Source organism: Diabrotica undecimpunctata, chromosome 2 (genome assembly GCF_040954645.1).
Source record: "Diabrotica undecimpunctata isolate CICGRU chromosome 2, icDiaUnde3, whole genome shotgun sequence".
NCBI classification, from domain to species: Eukaryota; Metazoa; Arthropoda; class Insecta; order Coleoptera; family Chrysomelidae; genus Diabrotica; species Diabrotica undecimpunctata.
Window position 1 is genome coordinate 61,218,798 of NC_092804.1, and position 21,577 is coordinate 61,240,374.

At 32.4% G+C, this 21,577-nt stretch overlaps 1 protein-coding gene across 1 annotated transcript in view; it reads left to right on the top strand.

Moving 5' to 3' along the window:
• The first annotated feature begins 20,151 nt into the window (after positions 1-20,151).
• The window catches only part of LOC140434625 (transient receptor potential channel pyrexia-like), a 74,371-nt gene continuing 72,945 nt past the window's right edge, over positions 20,152-21,577 (top strand). The window contains exon 1 of the mRNA XM_072523021.1: positions 20,152-20,613. The gene's annotated coding sequence lies outside the window, so the exon portion shown is untranslated. The remainder of the gene's footprint in view (positions 20,614-21,577) is intronic.

Consider the following 21,577-nt stretch of genomic DNA (forward strand, 5'->3'; position numbering starts at 1 on the left):
ACCGATCCACCCGTCAGTCAAAATTCTACTGCTAAAAATATTCCCGCCGATTCCCGCCAGACTAAGACCTCGGAAGTCCTGAAGTAGATATCGAAGAGGATGTCGAAAGCTCGGCGCAATGATAATCAATGCGGTTCAATCCGAAAGACTGACTTAATTCCTGTAATAGTATTAATCTTAGCTCTAGGTTAGTATATATTAATATATTATATATATATATATATATACATAAATATATATATATATATATATATATAAGTATATATATTATATATATATATATATATATATATATATAAGTATATATTATATATATATATATATATTTATATATATATATATATATATAATATATATATATATATATATATATATATATATATATATATATATATATATATATATATATATATATATATATTACATAAACTAGTTAGTTTTTCTAGATAATTTGGTGAATGTACATCCCTTGAATGTACATCAAAAATGGTCTGTAGGAGTATAAATACATCATGAGGAAATTTTGTAAACAGTGTTGCTATCAATATTCATATCTAAATTAAGGAATTTTTATTACATTAGATTTTTATACCTAACAAAAACTGTTTAATTGTATGAACATGATTCTTCCATTGTTTGTTTTTTATATCAATGGGTTTCCCCTATTACGGCTTATATTCATTGTATTTAATTTATGATAAATACAAGTTTTTGTTAGTTTTAAGTATGCAAATAAGATAGTAAATTATATTAAAGTAGCCGGTATGAGACGAAAAAACAATAACGAAAAACATCTACATGTTTTAAAAATATGATTACCTATTTAAAATGTTTACTTTATTTATTGGCAGCTTTTATAATATATAAACTACCTACATAATTTATTTTGTGTCCACAGGTTTAACAATATAATTATTAAAAACACAAAAGCATAAAATTATCGTATATATTAGAACCATTGAATGTTTGGAAAAATTTCTAAATTATATATATTTAAGAAATTACTAATCTATAAACAAAAATTAATGTAGTTATATTGAAGCCAACACCGGAACTGCGCCAAAGCTTACAATATAGATGTTACTATTCCAAATATTTCAAAATAACTGAGTTTGTTTACGTGCTTAGTATGAAATCAGAACAGAGTTGGATATCCTGTAGCCTGTTAAGCTAGTGCATTATTTGTTTAATACAATACATTAACACCATAAGTTAGGACTTCAGTTTTATTAATTCGTCGATAAATTAGAATTAATTATTCATCGCTCAGCTTACCGACTGCAATAAGTTATCAATAGACTTCGGCAAATATGCAAATAAAAATGTAGAAAATATGCGCATAAATATGCACGTGTTTACCCGAAAATATGCAAATATTTTACAAAATATGCATACAAATAAATAAAAAAATCGTAAAATAGTAACAATTTTATTTAAAAAAAAAAAGTGTACATAACTAAATATTTCCTACTATTCATTAAGATTTACATTTATTTTAAGTAACTACATCATTTTTAAGTATGAATAAACTTATTTAGAATTATGGTAACAATAAATGACCAAGTGGTGTTCAAAATTTTCTAACAAAAACTTGTGGCTTCTGTCTGAGTACATATATTTATAAATGGAAAAACTTCGTTCAACATCAACTGATGTAACGGGAGCATTTTTCAAACTAACCAAAACCTTTGGTTCTAAATTAATTGTTTCCGAAATATTTCCAGCTAGAACACTGACTACTTCAGAAAGAATATGGTAACCTTTATTTTTTTCCATAGTAGCTTCAAATTTTTTTAAAATATCTTTTCCAATATTACCTCTAACGTTCCGACAACATGACGCAAATTCTTTTATTAATGCTGTACTTTTGAACAATGACAGTTTTGGTGATTCTAACTTAGTAATTGTTTTTTGAACAAAACTAAAATTTGATTTTATAAATGAAAGTTCTTGTTGAAGCAAGTTACTCTGAAAAGTTTGTTTAGAATCCAAAAGAGATTGGGAACTTTCATCTGTTAACGTATCAATTATGTTCTTTATTTTAACAAAATGATCTGCATAAAAATTAGCTGCTTCTAACCATCTTCCCCATCGCGTTAAAATAGGTTGTGGTGGAAGAGGAATGTTAGGTAGCATTTCTTTATAAAGTTGAATTCTTATAGGAGATTTAAGAAATCCTTTTTTGACACTGGATATCATGGTATTTACAAGAGGAAACTTTTTTCGTATTTCCTCTGCAACTCTGTTTAATCCATGCGCTACACAAGTAACATGTATTAAATCTGGGAAAAATATTTTTAAATTTTGTCCTGCTTTCACCATATAAGGAGCAGCATCCGATAAAATAAGCAGTAATTTATTAGAAGGAATAGTTGTCGGAAGAAAAAAAGTTGCTAATGTTTCTTGTATAAAAACGCGAAATTGTTAAAGCATTTGTTTTCTCAAGTTTCTGGCATGAAATAAGATGAGATTTTGGTAAGGTATCTTCTTTAAGAACACCAATCAATAAATGAGCAATATACTTTCCTGAGGAATCAGTGGTTTCGTCTACAGATATGTAAAAATAATTATCTGCAATTTCTTCCTTAATATTAACACCGACGAGTACAGCCCGTTCACATTATTTCTTCTTAGAGACCGATCACTTGGAACATTAAGTTTGCAATATTTTTTTAGAAACGAACTAAAATTTACATTTGCTAATTTTGAAAGCGGTATGTTTGCAGACACTAATGCGCGACACAAGTCTTCATTAAAAGTTTCTTGCTCATCTAATTTTTTTGAAGTAGATTGGAAACATTTAGCCATTGAAGTTTGATGTTTTCCTTCTATTTTTCCTTTTTTTGCAATGTGTGAAGCAGTTCTCACATGTTGGTCTATCTGAAATTTCTTCTCACATGCTATCTATAAATAAAAATAAAAACCTTTATTTTAACCCAACCTTTAAAATATAAAAATATACAAGGTGTTTTTGGTTAATCAAATAACTGGTTTGGAAAAAAAAAACACTCGCTAAGTGTTTTAAATGCAGTATTAATCCACAAATTAGTTTTTGTTACTAACCATTATTACATCATATAACTTATTTTAAAATTCAACAAAAGTTTTTTTTTGTTAATTCAATTACAATAAAAATAATTGTGTTTTAGAATAGCTGACTTCATAAAAAAAAGTAAAGGTGAAAAATTTTTCTAAATACACACCATTGTATTGTACGATGGACAATTTTTTCTCACTAAAGGAAGCTATTTTTCATTTAAAAACAACCTACGAGTACTAAATTTCAAGTAAATACGTTTATTGGTTTTAAAGTTATTGTTGTTATGAACTAAAAGAATTTAATTTTTTTTAATTTTAACACCCTGTATCTCGAAAAGTAAATAAGTTTGACCCCTCATTAACTATATCGTTTTGTTCAATTTTTCGAGAAGTATCTACAGTCAAACGTTGTAAGTGTCATTTGGAAACACCCTGTATGTATGAAATATTAGATATTTAATAGAAAATATTAGATACTTACAATTTTGCCACAGACTGAACAGTAGATTTTTCCCATATCCATAGACAGCTCTTTATAAGGTTTAATCCAAGTTAAAGCACTGGTTGTTTTAGGCATTATAAAATCACAATCTTCCTTTTTGTTACGCACAACGAGTGTTTACGCTTTGAATATCAAAACAAAAATGATTTACAAATCTGAGCATCAAATTAGAAATGTTTAGGTACCTAATTCAATAAACTGGGAGATTTTGGAAAATCCCTAAATTAGGAACAAAACTATTAGCCGTTTACCTGCTGTTAAGATACAATAAATTGTAGATAGATTTGGGGATTAGATCATAAAATGCAAATGAGCGAACCCTTAGCGATTATCCAATAACTGAATGCCTCAGTGACCGAGACTTTCTAAGAATGTTGAGGGCTACTTAAATTGATCTTCTTTGAAATTGTAAATGTTTTGTACCTGTAGAGATTACGTACTTAGATCATTTCTTGATTAAAATGACTACAAAATTTTATACAAGAATTGAAATAAATTGGTATGTTTAAAAATTTTCAAATACAGTATAAAAATCTGAACTTTTATGTACTTTATGCAAACTTTTATACAAATATGCCAAAATATGAAATATTTGCATAAAATATGCACAATATGCAAAATATGCAATATGCATATTTGCCGAAGTCTAGTTATCAATATTCGCTTTACCTTTATTCCTACACGGGGTTTGGCTTTTCTAATTTCTTTACTAGTCTAATTACTTTACTTTCTTTCTAGTCTCTTTACCAACATATCATGCCTAGGTTTCTTTTTTTTTTTTTTTAATTGACCAAAATACAGTTTCGTACATCATAGCTGGTCTTATAGCTGTTTTATATAATTTTCCCTTCGGCTTCATTGGAATTTTTTGTCGCAGAACACATCACTCGCTTCCTTCCTCTTCACCCATCCAACCCTAAATCTACTGCATAAATCTCCATATATTTGTCCATTACTCTGCAATACGGTTCATAGGTACTTAAAACTATTACTTTTCACAATCGTTTCACCTTCCAAAGATATCATTTTATTTTTAGTAAACCCATTTTTAAATTCAATAAATTATAATTCATTAAAACATGCTAAATACTTAGTTTTGTTCCTTTAAAAGTTTTAAACCTTTTTCCTCAAAAGCTTGTGTTCACAGTTCCAATTTTGTCGCTGTGGCTACTTCCTGCTAACACTAATACTCCTATCGTCAGCATACATGAAGTACCAGGAAAAGTTACCCTGTAGTCATCTGTCCAAACACTAGTTATTACTCCTACATACATGTCTCGACTTCTTCTTCTTCTTTGAGTGCCTCTCCTATCGGAGATTGGATATCAATAGGGCGATTCTAATTTTATTTACTGCTGTTTTGAATAATTCGTTAGTGGTACAGCCAAACCACTCTCTTAAATTTCTCATCCAGGACATTCTTCTACTGCCTGGATTTCTGCGTTCTTGAATTTTTCCTTGCATTATATTTTGTAGGAATGTGTACTTTTGTCCTCTCATCAGGTGGCCAAAATATTCAAGTTTTCTCTTTTTTATATTCAGTATAACTTCTGAATCGTTATTTATTCTGCGTATTACCTCTTCATTTGTAATTTTATCCACCCAACTTATTTTTAGTATACGGCGGTAGCACCACATCTCAAAGCTTTCAAGATTTTTAACCTTCTTCTGTTTAAGAATCCATGCCTCAACACCGTAAAGCAAAGTACTGAATACATAGCATTTTAACATTCTAGTTCGTAGCTGAATGCTAATATCAATACGTCTTTTTATCTCGTGATTTTGGTCACCTGTTTCATTGACGAGGGTTCCCAAGTATTTGTATTTGTTTACTTTTTCGAGTTGGGTACCGTTTATTGCGATACTAGTGTCATGTATTGGATTCTTACTGAAGGTCATATATTTGGTTTTTTGACGTTCATCCTTATGCCGTAGTTATTACATATCTCATTTATACTTTCAACTAGATGTTGTAGATCTTCCGCGTTTGTTGCAATTATCACAGTATCGTCAGCATATCGAATGTTATTGATAACTTCTCTCCCTCTCTTATCCCTTCGTTTGCATGTGAGAGAGCTTCTTGGCATATTTGTTCGCTGTAGATATTAAACAAGAGCGGTGACAATATACAACCCTGTCGTACTCCTCTACGTATTTCTATATCCTCTGCCTCTTTTAATCTTTGCATATTCACCAGGGACTCCTTTCTTATTGAGTGCCCATAGTGGGCATTTCACACAGAATCAGAAACCTTAAGCTGGCGGGGACACATGAGCGGAATTAAATTTAATCTACGCCATATTTGTTCACTAATTTCTCAATAATTTATTACCATCCTAATCATTTTTTATCCCTACACCTATAGCTCATTTTTTCTCCCATTTTTCACTAATTTATTACCATCCTGATAATTTTTCACCTCAAAACACACTTAAGGGTAGCGATTCTGTTGAATTAAAGTTCCATCTAGCAGGATTAAAAAAAAATCTTTTACCTATGGCGTATTTTTCGCCTATTTTTCACTAATTTATTATCAACCCAATAATTTTTCACCTTCAAACATACCCCTAATAGGAGCGATTCCGCTAGTTTAATATTCAAGCTAGCAAAATTAAAACATATATATTTATAATATACCGCAGTATTTTGATAGGTGTTTACGAATTTATTACCACCCTTGTAATTGTTTACCCCTCAACTACCCCTCGTGGAAAGTCAATAATTTTGTTAGGTTAAAATTGAAGGTAAAAATAAACTTTTTTACAATTTCGCTGTACTCTACTTATAACTAAAATAAAAAAAGTGTTCTGGTTAGTTTTTACTAAACTTTGTCCAATCTGATAATTTTCCACCCCTAAATCAATCTTATTTGGAAACGTTCCCGCGAGCTTAATATTCGAGCCAGCGGATTAAAAAAAATAATTGAAATACCAGTGTTTTGCTAGATTTTTATGAATGCATTATCACCCTAGTAATTTTCACCATACAACTAACCCTTGTGGGAAGTCAACTTTTCTGTTTCGAATTTCAAAAAAAAAAATTAAATATCATAGTGTTCTGCTAGATTTGTACTAACTTATTACCACCATGGTAATTTTTTATCCTTTAACTACCCTTCATGAGAAGTCAATAATTGTGCTAGGTTAAAATTTAAGATGATACAAAATCTATTTTTACAATCGTACTGTACTGTACTTGTAACTAAAAGTCTGCCAAGTTTTTACAGAATTTTAACCACCCTCATAATTTTTAACCCCTAGGCCACAGTTAACATTTCACCAGCCACACATTCACGCTAGCAGAATGCAAAATAATTTTTGGAAATACAAAAATTGCTAAATTTTTACTATATTTTTACCTCAACTACCCTAATTGAAAAGCATGCGGAAATGTTACTTTGTGCTAGCCAATATATATTTTTAAATGTTTAAATATCGGTGCGTAAATCAAATACATACATAATATATTAAATAAAGCGCTATAATACAAAAATTATAAATTTGAACTGTTTTAAACAATTCACTCGGAATCGAGTCGTGAGCACATAGCCAAGCGAAATCGAATCATGAGTCCCTTTTATGAATATAAAATTATTGAAATAAAGTTCAGTTTTTGTAAATAGAATATAATTGTTAAGAAATTTCACAGGACGATTACCAGGTAAGAAATATTCAAATTGCAATAATTTTATTACCTCTATTATAGTACTACCATATTTCTAAGAGACTCATTCATATTCAGATCAGTGGAGTGCTATTGTTCGAGGTGTGAAATTATATAAACAACGGATCATTTCATAAAACAGGTTTATGGAATTTGATACCACGAGCAAGAGCACCCCTCTGAGCTGAATATTAAAGAGTCTCTTAAAAATATGGTAGTACTATACATTAATTAGCTACTAGTAAAGGATGGTCCAGACAGCTCGCGCTATTATTGTTACAAGATTTATATTTATTAGGTACCTGTAAATTTGGAAAATGTTTTATAAGGCTTTATAAGTAGAAATAGTTTAATATTATTCAAATTAGATGGGAATTAAAGAATGGTCAAAACATATTGATTAGGTTATTTGTATAGCATAAAGAATTTGTATTATTTGGAAAACATTTTAGGATATAAATATTTTAAAAATATTCAATAAGATGAAAATTACAGTCTGGTCAAAATAGCAAGTTTAGATTATTTCCATAGTAAAAAGAATTTATATTAACAGCATTCCAAAAATGTAAGTTTAGTACCACCATATTTCTAAGAGACTCATTAATATTCAGCTAAGAGAACTCACAAATATATCTGTTAGCCAACTTGTTTTTGTCTCTCGTAATGCTGTCCACACTTTCCCAGGAATATCATCTGGTGCAACTGATTTTTCTTTTTTTTTTATTTTTTGGAGTACTGATTTTTGATTTTGGTGACCATTACTGGTAATGTCCCACGTCCTTAAAATTTTTCTCAGAATCATCCATACACGAATTTACCAGAAGTGTGAATTTCAGATGAGTGAACACGAACAGCTCTGTTTGCTTAAATGTGTTAACACAACGTTGCAGATACACGAATCTAGATATATATGCTTTTTATTGATTATCAAAAAGCATTTGACTGCGATAAACGACAATCAAAATTCTGAGAAAAACTTTAATTGACGAATAAGACTTTCGAATTATCTCAGAGCTATATTGGCACCAAACGGCAACAATTGAAATACAGCACACAACATCCGAAAGATGATTTAAAGATTTGCACCTGGAACGTAAGAAGCCTTTATCAGCCTGGAGCCACTGCTCTGCTCATACAAGAAATGAATAATGCCAAAGCAGATATCATTGCTTTACAGGAAATGAGGTGGATTAGTTCAGGCATCCTGGAAAAAAATAACTGCAATATTTACTACAGTGGACATCCTACCCGACACGAATTTGGTACCGGATTTATTGTAAGCAGCAAGGTCAAACATAGTGTAATCGATTTCAAAGCTATTGATCATAGGATATGTCGAATAAGACTTAAAGGGAAGTTCGCTAATATTAGCATTATTAGCATCCATGCTCCAACGGAAGAAAAAGAGGATAATGAAAAAGACATGTTCTATGAGGCACTAGACCGAGAGTACGATCAGTGCCCAAAAAATGACATCAAAATAATAGCAGGAGACTTTAATGCCAAAGTCGGAAGAGAGAATATATGTTCGCCCACCATCGGAAAAGAGAGCCTACACGTAGAATCTAATGATAACGGTCTCAGAATCATAAACTTTGCGATGTCTAAGAACATGGTTATAGCTGGGACAAGATTTCCCCTAAAGATATACATAAGGGAACTTGGAAATCTCCTGATAATGAAACGATTAACCAAATAGATCATATAATCATCGATGCAAGACACTGCTCTAACTTATTAGATGTTAGGTCTTTTAGAGGAGCAAACATAGATAGTGATCATTATCTAGTTAAAACACGATTTAAAGAGAGAATATCCAATTTAAAAAAGGAGATGGGAAGAAGGAGAGAAAAAATCGACATTAATAAACTAAAAGATCCCGACATTGCAAATGTATACAGACAGCAAATAGAAGACCAAATAAGGACAAAAAACTTAGAAGAAGAAGAAGATATTAACCAACTATGGGCAAATATACGAGATATTGTGTTACAGAAATCCGTTGAAATATTGGGCAAAACCAAGTCAGAAAAAAGAAATCATTGGTTTGATCATGAGTACGAAATGGCCACAAATAGAAAGAACGCAGCATATCAAAAAACCATTGACGCAGGTTGTACACGGAGAAAAAAAGAAGAGTATAGACGTCTTAGAAGAGAGGAAAAACGTATCCATCGACGTAAGAAGAGGGAATACGAACAGAACACTCTCAGTGAGATACAAAGTTTATTCGATAAAAATGAAACGAGGAAATACTACAAATCCTTAAATATTAGCCGTCGAGAATTTAAACCACGATTAAAAATTTGTAAAGACACTAACGGTGAAATTCTACATGATAAAAACTCAGTTCTTAACAGATGGGCACAACATTTCAGCGAACATCTAAATATAAACGATATTGAAGGAGAGTACAATATAGAAAATGAACAAAATATACAACGTCAACTACACAGTGAAGACCCAACAAGAAGAGAAGTGTCAGATGCGATCCTAAAACTCAAAGACAATAAAGCCCCAGGAATCGATGACATCTGTTCGGAAATGTATAAAAAAGGTGGTGATCAACTTTTTGCAGCAATCCATAAACTAATAGTACTTATATGGCAGAATGAATGGGTACCAGAAGAGTGGCTGAAGGGAATAATATGTCCATTGCATAAAAAGGGGGATCAACTGGAGTGTAAGAACTATAGAGGCATTACTCTGTTAGCATCTGCGTATAAGATCTTCGGCAATGTATTATCTGAAAGACTTAAACATTTTACAAAGGATATTGTTGGTCAATATCAATGCGGATTTACTGCTGGAAAGTCAACTACACATCAAATTCAAGCACATAGGCAGATTCTAGAAAAGTCATTAGAATATAACATAGAAACACACCATCTCTTCATTGACGTCAAAGCAGCCTATGACAGTGTGAAAAGAACTGCATTATATAATGCAATGATAGACTTTGGGATCCCACCTAAGTTAGTTAAGTTGTAACAAACTAACAATGCAAAACGTAAGCTCATGCGTTAGAATTGAAGGAGAAAACTCTACGTTCTTTGACATTAATAATGGTCTAAGACAGGGGTACGCGTTGGCGTGTCTCCTCTTTAATATTGCCTTGGAAAAGGCAATCAGACAATTAAATATTAGAATGAATGGAACTATTTTTAATAGATCGACGCAAATTCTCGCATTCGCTGAGGAAACGAGGAAAAAACCAAATATATGTTGGTTTCTAAAAACCGTCGAAATATCCAACAAAGAATTCAAATTAACAACCATACCTTTGAGCAAGTCAAAGAATTTACATATCTTGGATCGCTAGTAAACGCAACAAACACGACAAGCGACGAAATAAAAAGACGCATAGCAATAGCAAACAGAACTGTTCACGGCCTCCAGAGACATTTAAAAAATAAAAATATAAAACGTGCACTAAAGCTTAATATATACAGGACCTTAATAAGACCAGTTTTGATATATGGGGCTGAAACGTGGATCTTATCTCAAAATGATAAAAGACTTCTTGGTATTTTTGAGAGAAAAATTCTTAGAAAGATTTTTGGGGCCGTAAATGAAAATGGGCTATGGCGTCGAAGATACAACTTTGAACTGTATCAGTTATACACCGATCCAGATATTGTGAAATTCGTTAAAGTGCAGAGACTTAGATGGGCTGGACACATTGCTAGGATGTCAGATCACGAATACACGAAGGACAACCACGAATGAGATGGATTGATGATGTGGAAGAAGACCTACAGATTCTAGGGGTTAGAAGATGGAGGAAAGTTGCCAGGAATCGACAGGAGTGGCGACTTCTTTGTGAGCAGGCCAAGATCCACAACGGATTGTCGAGCCACTTATGATGATGATTGATTATCAAAAAGCATTTGACTGCGATAAACGACGATCAAAATTCTGAGAAAAACTTTAATTGACGAATAAGACTTTCGAATTATCTCAGAGCTATATTGGCACCAAACGGCAACAATTGAAATACAGCACACAACATCCGAAGATATACAAATCTGACGAGGAGTGAGGTAGGGATGCATTTTATCACCGCTATTTTTTAATCTGTATTCGGAATCTATTTCATCGAAGCATTAGACGAAGTCCAAAGTGGAATTAAAATTAACGGGACCAACATAGCCTGATCGCAAATCCTAATAGCAAGCACCGCACAAAAACTACAAGAGATGATGAATTCGGTAGTTTCCAAAACTAACTAAATACTAAGTTTTAGTATTTTCAAAGACACTAATAGTAGATCTATGAGAAATTCGACGAATATGTGTTTAAAATCAATGTACATAACCCGTTATGGTGTTCAGCAAAACTAACATTTCTAGGTCGAAAAATGGAAAAATAATAAAAGAAGTCAATTTAAATATCCTTAACGACGGACAACGTACGCGCTCTGACATAAGAGCAGGTGAAGGCTCTAGTATTGATCTATGTATTTGTGAACCATCAATTACACATATTCTTTTTTGGGATGTGTTAACAGATCTATATGACAGTTGTCACTGTCCGATTATCAAGAAATGAACTGTAATCAACTATCCCGCAACAACCAAAATTGGATTTAAAAGGTGAAAATTGGACCGAGTTTTAAAATTACGGTAAACACAGTGTGCAAAATATAAATGAAACAAAACAATACACTCTCTAACAAGCCTAATTACATAATAAGCAAATAAGTACGTTTGAACAATTTAGAAGGATCACAAACATCAGTCAATACCTTGGTGGAAAAAAGCTTTTAATAAATTCAAACGATACAAAACTCAAGAAAACTACAGAATTTTAAAAATTAAGAGCAGTAGCTAGGTATACTATTAAAAATATGAAACGTGACCACAATACATAGTTCAACTCCTATAACAACTATATGGTAAAACGTCTAACTTTTATAAAACACTATTTATAAAAGTCCAGAAGAGATATCCAATACACTAGCATCTACTTATGAATCTAACTGAAGTAATTTAAAATATACCCCCAATTTCTTCAGGTATCAAAATAGAAGAGAAAGAAAAACCTATATAATATTATTATCAAAACTATAATGATCTAAATATACCAATATCAGAGGAAGCATTTGAAAATGTAATTCGGAATTGTAAGAACACTTACTGTGTTGGACCCTACAATGTATCGTTTATATTTCTTAAAAATTTAGATCCCCAATCTAAAGAATAAGTATATGCTTAAAACCTATTGAGTTAGAATCTAACTCGATGATTCTAACTTGATGTTAAAACGTATAATACAATCCTATCCACCTTCTTCCTAAATCATGTAAAAATTCAATCATAATACATATTCCAAAACCAACTAAACCGAAATCAGATCCCCAAACATACCAACCGATATCACTCACATGTAATATAGGTAAAATATTAGAAAAGGTAATAAACTTATGTGGTATTTAGAATCAAGCCAATTAACTATACCAGAACAATATAAGTTTCCGTAAACATCGCTCAACTTTAGACAATCTTGTTGACAATTCATGAAATATTCTCAATAAAACAGCACTGGTATACGGGGTATAATAAGGGGTAACATATTAAAATATATTTCAAATTTTCTTAAAAACAGACAATTTCATTTGTTTGAGAATATGTTCCGTCATAACGGTTTATTTTACGCAAAAAGTGCTAATAAACATTTTTGTACAAAATTATCTCAGCTAGTGGTAAACTTGTTTGCATCTTTTTTGGGTCCCAAAATTGATATTCTCGGCAAAATACAGCTTGTTTGTATGATTTTTAGGGGTCAAATCTCTGACGAATGGACTAATCATAAAACACCGAAAAAGATTCTTAATCTTCTGCGTCTCTGAGATTGATAATATAAACATTTTCGAGTCTGTTTATAATAAACAAATTGCTCTTTCGATTAGTCTTGGTTCCGTCTAGATATTTACGCAGGAAATAAGCAACAACATCCTACTTCTACAACAACTTCTAAATTAACATTAACTGTTAATAGAATAAGAAATGCTCTCATGTCAATTTAAAAGTTTTTAAATAAATATGTAAGTTTTATATATCAGTTAATTGTCATATTTTACTTTTCTTTTAAATAAAATTAACCTTTGATAAATTAATTAATAATTCAGAAAAATTGAGTAGTTTCATTTCATATCACAGTTAGTACATCTTTTCTGTCATTTGGTATATAACCATACTTTTAATTCTGTTTTGTTAGAAGGTTCAACTCAATGTAATGTTTGCTGATAAATTTAGATATTTTTGTAATAACTGATTATGTACAACAAAAATAAATATGTAATTTTTCTCTTAAACTAGAAGCGTAACAAATTATTTCTTTTAAAAACATATTATATATATTACAAGATCCAACTTGTAAATACAATACATTTTGGAGACGGCTATCGCCGTATTCCCGTTCTCCTCCGCCAATCCTCCCGGTCCAAGGTATGCTCCTCCTCCAAACCTCTCAATTCCATCGCTCTTCTAATTCCTTCATTCCATGAGCGTCGAGGTCTACCTCTTCTTCTTCTTCCAGGAGACTTCCATCTGTGAAGTTTTGAGACCAACGTTCGTCAGGAATTCTTAATAGGTGTCCAAACCATTTTAAACCTCTTCTTTCTATTCTGTCAAGGACCGTTTCTGTAGCATTCATGTTATTTCTTATAGATTCATTGGTCTTTCGTTCCAACCTTGATGTTCTAGCACTTCTTCTCAAATAATCCATTTCAACTGCCAACAATCTTCTCTTCAGGTCTGCATTAATTGTCCATACTTCAGAACCGTAAGAAAAAACTGATTCAACCATGGTTTGCCCTATTCTTTTTTGTTCCTTTTGGAAATGTTGCGATCCCACCATAAGGAGTTCAGACATCTTATAATTTTACGTCCCTGATTAATTCGGTATTTAATTTCGGTTTCTCTCAAGCCGTTCTTATCAATGAGTGCACCTAAATATTTAAATTTTTCCACTTGTTTGATTTCCACGTCCTCGTCTATGGGGAAATCTTGCATCCGAATTGATAACTAAATATTCTGTTTTCTTCATGCTGACTTGTAACCCCCATTTTACATATTCTCTGTATAGACGATGGACTACTCCTTGTTGGAGTATAAACAAGTTGGAGTATCAATGCAAGATCTACCAGGCGTAAATCCACTTTGGTCTTCGCTAATTAGATGTCCTACATCATCTTGTATTTTTCCATTTATTATCTTTCCAAACAATCTCCCGAAAGTAGGTAGGACACTTAATCCTCTGAAGCAGATAGGATCTTTTCGATTACCCTTTTTAAAGATGGACACTTGGTGAGCGGTTTTCCATTCAGATGGTACTTTAATTTGTTGGCATCATTGATTCATTAGAAAAGTAATTCGTTTTATTAGGCGTGGACCTCCGGCTTTAAGTAACTCCACAGCTATATTTCCAGGTCTTGGAGATCGCCCGTTTTTCATTTTAATTAACGCAGTACGGACCTCGTTGTTAGTAGTATTAATGTTACTATTTGTCTCTCCATACTGTATTCCTCTCCCATATATTCCAATCTAGACTCTTGGAGTAGATTTTTATAGTGATTTTCCCACTTTTCTATAGTAATTAAGTTGCTTAAGAAGTTATGGGTGTTTTTCTTTAGATTAGTGATAATTCTATAAGCTTCCGTAGTCTGAGAACCACCAATTAAATTTTCAACTTGGACACATTTTTCTTCTTAGAAATTAGTTTTTGCGTCTTTTATTTGATTGCGTACTTCTCCGTTTTTCCTTTGATATGTTACCCTATTGCTGGATGTTTATGTGTTAATCATTTCTCATATATTTTGTTTTTTTTCTTGTATCATTTCTTTTACGTTTTCTGTCATCAATGGTGGTTCGTGGTGTTTTTTGTCGTTGTTCTCTGTTCCTAATACTTCATAAGCAACTTTTTTATTATCGTTTTGAGGTTGTTGTATTCTTGTTCTACATCCATATTTCTTTCCATCTCATTTAGTTCCTTTTCTAATCTAGATTAAAAAAGTTGATTAATGCTGGGTTGGAATAAAAGGTGCAATTTATATCTCTCCGTTTTGTACTGTGTAGTATTGTTTATTTCACTTTCGGTGTTCTGTTTGTAGTATTGTTTAAAGTGGCACAAAAGATTAGCTAAAACAAAGTAGTGATCTGTCCCACAGTTAGATCCTCTTTTTACTCTGCAGTCTTGGCACTTAAATTTTGATTTCTTTTTCATTATTATATAGTCTATGATCGACTTTTGTTGGAGTGAAGGTCGTTCTTTCGAAGGAATGACCTTAAAAACATATTCACCCTTTAAATTTTTTGGGAAAGACAAACCTTTCCTTCTAGGCAACAAGAGGATTTTTTACAACGGCGTCCTAATTTTAAATAGTTTAGAAATCTTCTTGTTTAGTATTGCCCAGATATCTGTAAGTATTTCTTGATTTCTTTTTCGTAGTTAGTTCTCCCAGTCCTTCCCAAAAAAAGGAATCCTTATCCACAACCTTGCTCTCCAACCAAGATACGAGTAGCCGTTCGCAAACGTTTCAATGTATTTGCTTACCCTACTTTCAATCCCAGTGATTGTTCAGTTCTCACATTATCCCCCAATAAGCAATATAAAATTGTTACAAAAGATGCCCTAGAAAAAAATACAGATACTCAAAAAATATTTTCTTATCTTAAAGACTGTCAATTACTTCAAAAGTTCTAAAACATACATTGTAATACACATAAGTATTATAAACTTATGTATATATATATATTTAGGGATTCTACAGTATTCACTGCTTCCCTCGCTCAACCGTTTCCATCTCTCTCTGTTGTTCCATTCTCCATCGTTCAGTCCTCTCTTACTCATGGCGTCGTCTACTTCGTTCCTCCAGGATTTTCGGGGTCGTCCTCTTTTCCTCCTTCCTATGGGGCTCCATTCGGTTATTTTCTTTATCCATCTGCTGTCGCTAGTTCTTCTTACATGTCCATACCACTTTAGTCTTTTTTGTTCTATATATGTTAGTATGTCTGTTTCTATTGATGTTCTTTGCTTTATTTCGTCATTACTTCTCCTATCCATTCTTGTTACTCTGCAGCATCTTCGCAGGCATTCCATCTCTGTTGCTACTATCTTACTGCTGGTTTTCTTGTTTATGATCCAATTTTCAGCCCCATATGTCATAATACTTCGCACTAATGTTTTATAAATCTGCGTTTTTGTCTTCATATTTAGGTGTCTATCCCACCATACTGAGTTAAGTTGTCGGATTGCTGTTCTTGTTTGTCCTAATCTTTGTGTAATTTCTTCCTCTGTTGTTGCCTTTTTCGTGATTATAAACCACAGGTATTTGAATTTATCCTTTCCTTTGATTGTTACGTTGTCATCAATCTGTAGATCTTCTATGTCTTCTTCACTTGTAGATAGGTACTCTGTTTTCGCGAGGTTAATATCTAGGCCAGCCTTGGTATATTCTTCTTGTAGTTTTTTCATCATGTAACTGAGGTCGTCTTGGTCTTGTGCAATCACTACTTGATCGTCTGCAAAACTTAATGTATATAGGTATTCGTTCCGTACCGGTACTCCCATGCCTTCGCATTTTCTTTTCCATGAAGTCAAGGCTTTCTCTAAGTATATTTTGAATAGGGTTGGAGATGTGGAACAACCCTGCAGGAGCCCTTTTGTTGTGGTGAAGTCTCCTATGATTCTTGTTCCCATTTTAATGGACACTTTATTTTCTTTATACAGAGCTTTTGTAGCTTCTATGAGTTCCGTCTGTATTTCTAATTTGTACATTGCCTCCCATAGTTCTGACCTTGGTACAGAGTCATACGCCTTTCTCAGGTCCACAAATGCCAAGTGTATATCTCTATTTTTTGCTTTTTTCTTTTCCAACAGTTGTTCCAGTGTGTATATGTGGTCTATGCATGATCTTCCTGCCGTGAAGCCTGCCTGATCCTCTCCGATTTTGCCTTTTATCGCTTGCTCTATCTTTTCTCGTAGTATCTTCCCATATAATATTCCTATTGATGATATCACGCTTATTCCTCTGTAGTTTTCGCATCGTTTTCTATCTCCTTTCTTAAATATAGATGTCATATATGCCGCCGTCCATTCCTTTGGGAGCTGTTCTCCATTTATGGCTTTCTGAAATATCCATTGTATCATCCGGTGTAATTTTTTTGATCCGTATTTTATAAGCTCAGGTGAGATGCCTCCAGGTCCCGGTGCTTTCTTATTTTTGATTGCTTTTATGGCCGTTCTCATTTCCCTATCTGTTATTTCTATTTCTTGTTGTGGGAATCTGCTTTGTCTTCGCCTGTTTTCTTTTCCAATGAATTGTGGTCTTTGTTTTGTTAATAGTTCCTTGTAGTAGTCCTTCCATTCTTTGTCCTGTATATTTCCCAATTTAATTTTTTCTTTTGAGTTTTGTTTCAATCCTCTCAGTACTTTCCATGACTCCGAAGTTCTTGTACCTCCTATATATGTTTCAATATTTAAGCAGATTCTTTCCCATTCTTCATTCTTTTGCTGTGTTATTTGTTTTTTCACTTCTCTATCTTTTTCTCTATATTCTTTATAAACTTCATCGTTGTTTGTAGTCAGCCATTTTCTGTATAGTTGCTTTTTTTCTTGAATTATTCTTTTTGTTGGTTCATTTATTTCATAATAGTGCTGTTTATTTGTTATATGTTCTTTTTCCCCAAGGGCTTCGAATGCTGCTTGCTTTATACTCGCCTTTATATGCTCGTATATTTCTTCGATGTTGCCGTATCTGAATTCTATTAATTTTTGGTCTAGACGTTGTTGGTATAGTTCTCTTATTGATTGTTCTTGGAGTAGTTCTATATTGTATTGTTTTTCTCTTATAGTGTTCAACGATTCTCCTGTGGAGGGGGTCTTGTTATGTTTCCAATTAATGCTCATTTTTGCTGTCAGTAGTTTATTGTCCGTTCCGCATTCTGCTCCTCTTTTGACTCGCACATCTTTGATCTTTATTGTGGTATCTTGTTTGATTATTATGTAGTCTATTATCGATTTCAGCTTTCGTGTTTCTTGCGTCCATGTATATTTATGAATATTTTTATGTCTGAAAAATCCGTTGGTGATTTTTAGGTTGTTTAGTTCGCATAATTCAATCAGGCGTTCTCCGTTATCGTTTTTTTCATCCTCTCCAAATCTCCCCACTACTTTATCGTTTTCTTTTCTTCCAGTTCTGCCGTTAAGGTCTCCTGTTATAATTATCTCCACGTTATTTTTAATTAGCTCTATTTGATTTTGGAGTTGTTCCGTGAAATGTTCTTTTTCTACTCTCGGAGAATCGTCTGTTGGTGCATATACTCCGAGTATCACTGTCTCTTTACCGTATATGTCTATATGCATTTTAATTATTCTCTCGTTGATTGGTTCCCATGTTCTAACCCTGTTCTTCCACTTATTTTTGATTAGTATTCCCACTCCTGCCTTTGCTCTACATTCTTTATTAACTCCGCTCCAGCAGTGGATATGGTCTTCTATTGCTTCCGTTCCATTTCCTTTCTTTTTGGTTTTTGTTGTTACTAGTATGTCGATGTTGCTTTCTTTAAACTCTTTGATCACTTCCGTCGCCTTTTTGTTCCATCCTTGTATATTCCATGTTGCACATATGAATGTTCTATCTTTTCTTCGTTTCGATTTTTGGTTGATCTTTGATAAGACTGGGTCTTCCGAACTCTTCGCAACATTGCCCCCCCCCCCTCCGTATCTGATGGGGCTCCCTCTATCAGAGGTGTGGATTTCCACCCGGGGATGTGTTTCCGTATTTTTGTGTGTTTCCTTTTTAATCTTGCGATTTTCGTTCTTCTTACCCTTATGTATATACATTATTTATATCAACTGTCACAATAATCTCAGTACTCTAGTCACCCTGCCTGATCGATACTTAAAAGATACTAATAAACGTACATTGCTATGCCAAAGGACAAATAATAAAGCAGGTAACTTCCATAAACTATAATCAAGAATCGAATAAGCAAGGAAAACACTCATGAAAATGAAAACATTTTTTACAAGATCAGACCTTAGTCTAGAGCTCAAAATCCTTATGATCAGATGTTACGCTTTCTGTCTTGCTGTATGGCTGTGAAAGTTAGACAATGGACCTTGAAACAGAAAAAATAATAGATGCCTTCGAGATGTATATAAACAATAACAAATGGATGCTGAAAAATCCATGGGTACAAAAGGTGCGAACGATGTGTAAACAAAAAGAATTAGTAAATATTATCAAAGAGAGGAAAATATAATACTTTGGTCATGTGTTGAAAGGTGAAAGATATGCATTATTCCAAATCATATTGAAAGGTATAAGTACAGGGCAAAAGATCGGTAGGAACTTCGAAATGAGACGGCGCAATAAGAAGAATTTAATTCATCAAGTATTCATTTTAGATCTGTTTTTGTATTCATTTGTATTAGCATACCTTAAATTATTCAAGTAATATCAACTTGTTCTATCTTGTTTCTTGACATGCTACAACGACTGAATAAATAATTATACGGATAGTCTTTCTACTGTATCATTCCACAGTTTAATTTTATTGACTCCGTTCGTCTTTATAACCATATAATTATGGTATTATTTAAACATATTTAAAGGCCTAATAGGGATATGTATAACATAAACAAATGTTACGTTAAAACTATTCAATAATAACTTTTTATCAACACCAAAACTCAGGAACTATAATAGTTATATACAATAAAAAATACCTACAATAAACTATAAATAAATAAATGAAGTTGATTTCCCCTGTATATTTTCGCAAAATTAAATGAAGAATGTTGATTGAGGCTCAAGTTCCCACGTGTTCAAGGTCACCATCAGCTACTATGATTACAAATTGAGAGATTTTGACCCTACCACGGTACAGGTATTTTTAAGACGCGACCACCACCTGTATTACTAGCAGGAGAAACTAAATACAGTTAATCTTTGAGAGACCATTCTACTTTTGTTAGAAGTAAATCGTCAGTCGTATTAATACACGTACGGCAATTTTGTGAACACTTACGGGACATACACAACACTTTTAATTGACAATTCCCCTCCACGTCATACTCAAAAGAGAGAGAATGTCTTTACTAGCAATTTAGTAATTTGCGTTATTCGCAGTTACTTTAACTTGACGACCTACGCGAATCTTTAGATGTCTTTTTTACCGGCCACAGTGTTTTGTTATCAATGGGAACAAAACCCATGGATTTGACAATGAGAATCCACCGTTACATCCGGAAATATATTTAGCGAGTATTCGATTGATTGGATAACATTATACCTATTATCCATCAATGATGGGAACATTAGGTATGTCGCGAATTAAGTGTTTTTTTGTTGGGATATTTTTCTCGTGCAGATCATCAAACATATAACCATTTAGTTAACGGTAAGTACACCACATTATTTTCTTGTTTATTTGCAAGTTTTAACGTTTTCTTAAACGTTTATGTAGTTAAGAAAACTAATGGAGTAGGAAATAAACTATTATTTTTAGAAGCAACTGTAACAAATTAACAAGCCAATGTTTAGAATTTACAATAGACACGGTAGACTTGTGTATTTTCAGAAAAAGTGCTACACAATTTATTACTTTAATGTGTTTATTAAACAATATACGAGTAGTATTTATTTTTTGCTGTTCGGATTAAAAAGTTGGATAAGTTTGCCGGCTTTACTTACCCTTTTTCCGGGTTTCCCATACCTGATAGCTGTCAGATATTTCCTTTTTCTTGTATTATTGTATTACTTTAATTTTCATGTATTCTGATCGTAATGCTTATTATATTTGTAGAAAAAAAGGTTTGTTGAATCTACCTTTTCCATCAACCTTACGTTTATAAAATATTGCGATTCAAATTTGTTGTGATTTTGTCTACTACTATTGGAGTTATTAGTAATTTTTCTTTGAATATGATATTTCTAATTATATTTTTTGTCTATATGTTACGAGCAATGTCCGAAATTGGACAATCCTAGCATTGTACGGAAAATCTTGTCCACTTCTAGCATTGTACCCCTTTACTGTACAATCTCCGAAATAGACATAATCGTCGGACTTGATATAAAAGAACTGCTGTACAATGTTCGAATTTCAATAAGTAGTCATTCGTCAAAGTTTGGGATGATATGACAGATATCGATTCACAAACATCTTCCCTATATTATAGTATAGTGTTGTACCTATCTCTTGAAGCTTTATAATGTTTCACTCACATTATTACTCTATTGCAGAACAAATTCTTATTATTTATATTTTAGTTTGTCACAGCCTTTTATCACATTGACGATTCGAAAAAGAAGAACTCTATACATAAATAGAAAATATAAAAATATCAAATAATTAATAAGAA